The following is an 8645-nucleotide window of genomic DNA, read 5'->3' on the forward strand; positions in this document are numbered from 1 at the left end:
ATAAATTCAAAAAGGGATAAAAATCTTGTATGTATGTATGTATGTATGTATGTATATACGTGTGTGTGTGTGTGTGTGTGTGTGTGGGCAGATTTTGCTTGAAGGAAATTTGGCTTCTATTTCTAGTAGGACCATCTAGAGGCTCCCTCCTTTTTTTCAACTCCTGAATTATCAATTTCACTTCCATTTTCCTTGGAATGTGACATTTTTTGCCTTTTCAATTCATCGTTAGTTGAGACTAAAATTTACTCATAATGATTTCTAAACACTGGCACAAGGCCACAAATGGAGTGGCAGGGAGGAAGACAAAATGTAATGAAATCCACAAGGATAAATGGCAAAATCAATTCTGGTGGAATTTAGGAATCTGAACATAAAATGGTGTAACCAAATATTGCAAGAAAGTTTATCAGAGGTTCAACCAATTTTGACGTTCCCCACCATCTGAAATTTGTAATGATGAAAATGGTGATGATGATAATAATGTTTTCTTTATATTCTAAGTTCAAATCCCTCTAAGTTCAATTTGCCTTCCAGCCTTTTGAGGTTCATCATCATCATCATCATCGTTTAATGTCCGTTGTCCATGCTGGCATGGGTTGGACAGTTTGACTGGACTGGCACACTGGAAGGCTGCAATAAACTCCTTTCTGATTTGGCATGGTTTTCTGTGGCTGAATGCCCTTCCTAATGCCAACCACTCTGAGAGTGTAATGGATGTTTTTACATGCCACTGGCATGGGTACCATTTGTATGACATCGGGGTGCATTTATGAACCACCAGCATGGGTGCCAATTTGCATGACATCTGTATCTGCCACGACTGCGATTTTGCTTGGCTTGATGGGCCTTCTTCTTGAGCACAACATGTCATTGCCTCCGTGAGGCCCAACACTCAAAAGGAACTCAGCCACTTTGCCTCTGTGAGGTTGATAAAATAGAGTATACATAAGATAGTGGGTCAATATAATCAACTTGCCCTTCCCCCCTACAATTATTAACCTTGTACCAAAATTAGAAAGAATTATTATCCTTATTACTATTGCTGTTGTTTCAACTAACTGCTATTAGCAACTCGATAACAAGATTCAGAGTTTCCATTGGAAAAACATGCTATGTCACCTCAATGGGTGTTTAAGCTCAAATATTGACCCATCTTGCTGAGGCTGAAGCATTTTAACCCTATACAGTGTACCTCAGGGACACGATCTGATAATAATGGGTGATTTTAATACCTGCTTTAGACAAGAAGCAGAGAGATGGCCTGGTGTTAATGACAAATATTAATGATGCAATTCAAATGAGGAACTTCTGACTTTGAACTCTGGGCACTGTTTCGTCATTACAAATACTATTTTCAAACAGAAGGACAAAGTGACTTTGATGTAATTACAGTTGAATCGCTGGCATCTCTTACACTATATAATAATTCAGTAGAAAGAGAGAAGTGATATACGTTAGGCAGGTAACGAGAAGGACAAATTGTAGCAGAGAACATCTAATGTTTCAATTGAAGATAGCTTTCACAGTTGTCTTCAAACGGAACCAGACCTCTTCCAATCCCTTTAAAATGGTGACAGATCAGTTGACAAATAGGAATATAAGGGTCATTCTGGAAAGAGTCAATATGGTTGAAGCTTTGGAAGAGCAGGAAACACAACAAAGCAAGCAATGTGAATGTAACATAATTCTGGTGTTTGTATTACATTGTTTGACACAGACTAAACCTGTGCTTTGTAAACTGAAAGTGTTGGTTGTAAGAAGGTCACCGTCAGATAAAAGGGCACCAGAATTGAATAGGGGGAGCTAGCAGTGGTATAAAAGAAAAAATGGAAACAGCCATATTTATTAGATATCTCCATCAGTTGATACTGAAATCATGGAAGGTTGATGAAACCAGAAAAAGAACGGATAAGATGCTAGCATCAATCCCAGTATTCAAAAAGAAGAATAATTATGGGACTTATTGAGAGATTTCTCTTCATAGTATAATCAGTGAACCCCTTGCAAGATTATTGCAACCGATTAAATGAGAAAACCATAGTAGCCCTAACTGCAGTAACCCAATGTAGGGTCACAAGGATAAGCATGATGGATATGGTGCTCTACCTCCGACAAATCCAGGAAATGAGTGGAACAAAACAAGGCATTGTATACAGTTTTTTTTTTTTTTGACACCATTGAAGGCATTGAATAAAATAAACCAACTGGTCTTGTGACAAATACTTCAAAAATTTGAGGTCTCAGAATGTGCACACTGTTTAATATATGACTTCATTAGCTTCTTTTTCATTCATTGAGAAAACAAAAGAGTCCCACATTGGAATTGATCTTAATTACAGCCCCAATTGGGTTCTGCCAACTCAAAACAGAAACCAACTTCGTTTTTGTATTTGTTTTGTAAGGTTCTTGATGTGAAATGAGTTGAGATAGAAATTATTGTATCACACTGCTGGTGGTTTTATTGGCAATACGTATAACCATCCCCGAAAAAACATCAGTTTCTTAAGTTTGTTTTGTGGCAGAGAGGGTGAGGTGGAGCGAGAACCAAGTGCATTAGTGACATAAATGAACAGCTGAGGAGGAGAGCTAAAGCTGGGAATCAAAACTGGATTGTGAAATCAGCTTGTTGGGATCTTAAATTTAATTCTCCATCAATCGTGTGTTGATTGAATAAGTGGTAAGTAAATATGAATGAAGTAATTAGCAAATATTTAAAAAATTGCTTGTGTGAAACAAAAAAGGGGACTAAAATCAATGCAACATGTATTTCTGAGCTGAAATAATGCTCTGCATCAAAGTGACTGTCAAAGTTGTTTTGCCAATGTCGTCAAACGTGTATTTACTGATGTATGAGCTTACATGGGAACAAATATGTGCAGAATATAAGAAAGAAAAGAACATCACACGGCTGCGTGTTGACACCTTTTAAAAAAACATAATGAAGTTATCGACATTTCTACAATCAATAACATTGTTTTTTATTATTATGGTTGATTGAATGGAATTTGTTATGACAGCAATATCTGATCTGATTTCACTCATAAACATTCTGTGATCGATGAGTGAATATAGACGTGCATATACACATGTATACATTCATACCTGCGTACATAAATGTGCACATGTATGCATACATATATATTGGCATACAAGCAATGCATATGCACATGCATGGGTACATTCATATATGCAAACGTATATGCATACATATATACATTTATACAAACATATATATATTTATACAAACATACATACATACATCTATATAAACGTATGGAGCTGCATACATATTTATATGCATACATGCATGTTTACATACATGCATGCATACATACATACATACAAACATACATACATGCATGCATGCATACACACACACACACACACACACATCAGGCATTGCAGCTTGTTGAATTTGTAATACCCTGACACAATTGCTATTTTATTTCCATTCAAAAACTACTAAATACTGGCACAGGCCACATAACTACACAAAGGTACCAATAGGTAGGAAGAAGAATAACTTTTTACTATTATACCAGTCTCTCTTTAAAAGTCAAACTTATGGTTTTCCAAAGGCTGTCCATCACCTTAACAAATCTGACCCTCAAAACTGTAAGAAATCACTTGCACTTTAGGTAAATCATCATCTCCAAAGAGATATGGCTGTAGTAGTAACTATTCTTTTCTACTCTAGGCACAAGGCCCGAAATTATGGGGGAGGGGGCCAGTTAATTAAATTGACCCCAGTACACAACTGGTATTTAATTTATCGACCCCAAAAGGATGAAAGGCAAAGTCAACCTTGGCGGAATTTGAACTCAGAACATAAAGACAGATGAAATACCGCTAAGTATTTTGCCTGGTGTGCTAAGGTTTCTACCTGTTTGCTGTGTTCGTAATTGTAAATATTATCAGGAAAGAAACTCACTGCTCCATGTCTTATTTTCCATGTAGAATTGAGGACTGTTCATTTCATTAAAGTTCCACACCAGGCTCCAATCTGATCTGGCTTTCTACAGCTGGATGCTCTTCCTAGTGCCAACCACTCTGAGAGTGCAGTGGGTGCTTTTTATGTGCCACCAGCACGAGTGCCAGTCAGGTGGTACTGGTATCAGCTAAGCTCAGATGGTGCTTTATATGTGCCACTGGCACAGGAGCCACTCAGGTGGCTCTGGTAACCACCATGTCTGAATGGTGATATTTATGTGCCGCCATCATGGGACCAGTTAAGAAGCACTGGCACCGACCACATTCATATGGTGCATTTTACGTGCCACTGGCATGGGAGCCAGTGCGGTGGGACTGGCATTGACCATGCTCAAAGGGTGTTTTTTATGTGCCACTAGCACAGGTGCCAGTCAGGCAGTACTGGCATTGGCCATGACAATGATTTCACTTGACTCAATAGCTCTTCTCAAGAACAGTTTATTGCCCAATGATTGAAGGGTGCTCTTAAATGGGCCGGTTATGCAACACTTGCATAGGCCATGGTTACGGTCTCACTTGTCATTGCCTCCATGAGGCCCAACGTTCGAAAGTTGTGTTTCACCACCTCATCCCAGGTCTTCCTAGATCTACCTCTTCCACAGGTTCTGTCCACTGTTAGGGTGCAACACTTCTTCACACAGCTGTCCTCATCCACATGCAACACATGACTGCACCAGCACAGTTGTCTTTCTTGCACACCACATCTGAGGCTTCTTATGTCCAAATTTTCTCTCAGAGCGCTTACGCTTTGTTGAGTTTGCACACTGACATTACACATCCAGCGGAGCATACTGGCTTCATTTCTTTCAAGCCTACACATGTCCTCAGCAGTCATGGCCCATGTTTCACTGCCATGTAGTATGGCTGTTTGCACACATGCATCAAACAGTCTACTTTTTACTCTGAGTGAGAGGCCCTTTGTTACCAGCAGAGGTAAGAGTTCTCTGAACTTTGCCCAGGCTATTCTTATTCTAGCAGCTACTCTCTCAGAGTATCCATTCCACCTGACTTGGTTACCGAGGTAACAGAAGCTATCAACTACTTCTAGTTTTTCCCCCTGGCATGTGACAGAGGCTGTTTTCTGCACATTTTCAGTATTTATTGCCCCTATGCATTTGCCACACACAAAAACTATCTTCCCAGTTAGCCTTCCTTTGATACTGCTGCACCTCTTATGTGTCCACAGCTTAAACCGGGTACATTGTACGGAGCTTCTACCACACCTTTTCTATAGATCGATTAGGGCCATCTACCTGAAGAGATCTGTGATTTGTTTGCCTTCCTACTTACTAAGACTTTGGTTTTTGCTAGGTTGAGGCCCTTCTAGTCTAGAAGTGAAAATGTGCAATATTATTGACGTTTATTCTCTGTTGGTCAGTATTGACCATGTACCTACACATGTATGTACCAGCTTAGACAAGATGTTATTGTTTTGTTAGCAAGACTACCAGCTGCCTTGCATGCAAGCATGCATACACCCTCCATGCTACAAGGGAGGGACTGCTGACTTGAGCTGATACAGATTGTTACCAATGTCATCACAAGCAAAAAAACCTCAACAGATACCACCAGACATCATAGTTCCAACAATCCTTAGCTCTGAATCACTACTTTTATTTATGGACTCTAAAAGGATGAATGACCTTGGTGAGATTTGAACTCAGAGCACAGAAGTTTGGAACATATACTGCAAGGCATTTTATCCCATTCTTTAACAATTTTGCCAATTTGATGCCTTCGATAGCATTTATAATATGAACAATTTCATTGTAATCTTTTCATGCTGTGAATATGCTTTAGTGGATATGGTTTCATTTGCCTATAAACTTGGGAGACTGAAAAGAGTGGGGCAGCCCCATGGTTTTGTGTTTATGGTTCACTAATTGGCAGAAAGATTGTTATTTTCAGTCATAAATACAAACTATATGGCTGGCCACTTTTGCATCTTAAAAAGGTTGAGTCAAGTGAAATTATGCCTCCTAAAGTGTACTCGCAGGTTCAAAGGGTTAAGCAATGGCACCCATACTGGTGCCATGCAAAAAGGCACTCGTGTCAGTATCACATAAGAAGCACCCGTACCAGTGCTCTGTAAAAGGCACATGTGCCAGTGTCACATACAAAGTACCCATGTTAGTGTCATGTAAAAAACCCTCATACCAGTGCAATGTAGACAGGAACCTGGTACACTCGGTAAAATAGTGTTAGGAAGGGCATCTAGCCATAAAGACCATGCCATAACAGACAACTGGAACCAAGTACAGCCACTGACCTTGCCAGCACCTGTCCAACCATCCGACCCATGCCAGCACGGAAGACAGATGTTGAATGAGGATGATGATGATGATGACTACATACACTGAGGGCCTAAACAGCAAATCCATTATACCCACTAATGTTGGTTTCTTGGATAAAGAGTCACACATATATTAGTGAAGGGTGAAATAAGTGTGACATTTCTGTCTCTGTGAGGCTGTTAGCAATGTAAATGAGATATGCAACAATTGAGATGTCGCAAGCAGATAATTTCTGGATCTACTGAAATGAAAGATAGTCCATACTTATTACAGAATTGTTATGTAATTACACAACTGTGACAAGTTGGAGAAGGACCCAAAAGTTTGATTTGTGGGAGACATTTTGTTTACATTGGAAATATCACACCCAGTCCTTGAAGTAGTCTGCCACAGTGTGGAAGGAAGAATGTGAAGGGTGCAAGGTGCATGCAAATGAAATTTGTTAGTGCACATGAGTGCATGCATGTGTAAGAGAGAGAGGGGGGAAGAGGGGAGAGAGAGGGAAGAGAGAGAGGGAGAGGGAGAGAGAGAGAAGTAAGTTTCAACAAAATTACTTTGTAGTTGTTGGCAGAAGGAAATTCCTGAAAGTCATAGAAAACATTTTATTTACAGGTTTGGGGAATATATACTTGTGTTAAAGACAAATTAGGTCACTGAAAGTAGAATTGGATGGGCATTTCTGGATTCACCTCTATCTAACCTAAGATGATGGCCAATTTGACAGGTGAAACAATTTGATTCTAAGTGCACAATCTAAAGAGAAAGGAAATTAATGTGAGGACTAAAAACAAGTGAAATAGCAATAGCGAAGAAACTAAAACCAGTTTGCAATTTGATGGTATTTGCTCCAAATTGGTCAATATAGATCATCATCATCATCGTCAACATTTTTTAATGTCCTTCTTCATGCCAGCATAAATTGGACACTTTGACAGGAACTGGCATGTCAGAGGACTGCACCAAGCTCTACTGTCTGCTTTGGCATGGTTTCTATATAATGGTCAGGTGATGGGGTGGACATGTGTTGTGGCAGTGTGTTGCTGCATTTGCCATTTGTTGGTATATTCCCAAGTCCTCCCAGTCAACCCATGGTCATGGCAGATGAGGAGGTGTCTTGCAGAAATGAGGACTACTCAACAGGTTTTTATATAACCACAAGTAAATAATTAAATGTCTGTATTTTGGGGGCTTTTGAATTCTAACATAATAGTGAAGTGGTTTCATATTTGACAAGCAGTCAGAAAAATCTGACTCTAAAATGATAAAAAAAAAACTAATTAATATATATTCAATAGTTCAACGGAAGTTGTAGATTGGTTCAGAGCAGACAGAGAGAGAGGTTTTAAGTGGAAATTATGCATGCTTCAGTGGATAGGTAGTGTCCCACCAGAATGACTTTAAGAAGGAAGGGAATGAAGATCACCCAAACACACACAGAACATAAATTTAATTAAATGCTTTGTAGTTGTAGTATTGCTTGGCTGCTGATACCCAGTTTTGTTCAGTTTAATAGGTGTGTTTGGGGTATTGTTGTTAGCCATTCATTGCTTGGGTACACAGGGTATATTTTCCACAAGTAATCTGATATTTTTAGACGCATTAGCATGAGTATGTGTGTGTGAGTGTATGCACGCACGCATATGTGTTGTTCTTGAGCAAACAGTGAAGAAGACCACACTTCATTAAAGGCCTATATAACATTACAAACTTAGCATGTATATTCCTTTAGATTATAAATACATACTCTCTCTCTCTCTCTCTCTCTCTCTCTCTCTCTCTCTCTCTCTCTCTCTCTCTCTCTCACACACACACACACACACACACACACAAACATTTAGGTCAGTTCCAAAATGCATTTCTTGCTCTTTGGCAATCATCAGCATTATGTATTGCAATTGAGATAACCCTGAAATAACTTCAGAAACATTTGTTTCTTTAAAGTGAATCATCATCATCAAGACATGAGCTGGTCATGTTTTGATGTTTTGTCCTGGCGAAATAAAAGATTGTAGTTGACTGATTGTCAAGGAGCAAGAAAAACATTCTCATTCTGCCAAGAGAAGATGACTTGAAATGACTTGTGTCTTTCAACACCTTTTGGCTAAAGCCAGAAATGTTCTCCACAGCAAATTTACCAATGAATATGGTCTTTCTACCTATTTCAACACTATTTTCATACATCCTAGGTGCAGGAGTGGCCATGTGGTAAGTAGCTTTCTTACCAACCACATGGTTTTGGGTTCAGTCCCACTGCGTGGCATCTTGGGCAAGTGTCTTCTATTATAGCCTGGGGCTGACCAAAGCCTTGTGGGTGGATTTGGGAGATGGAAACTGAAAGAAGCTTGTCATGTATATATA

Source organism: Octopus bimaculoides, chromosome 3, assembly GCF_001194135.2.
Source record: "Octopus bimaculoides isolate UCB-OBI-ISO-001 chromosome 3, ASM119413v2, whole genome shotgun sequence".
NCBI classification, from domain to species: Eukaryota; Metazoa; Mollusca; class Cephalopoda; order Octopoda; family Octopodidae; genus Octopus; species Octopus bimaculoides.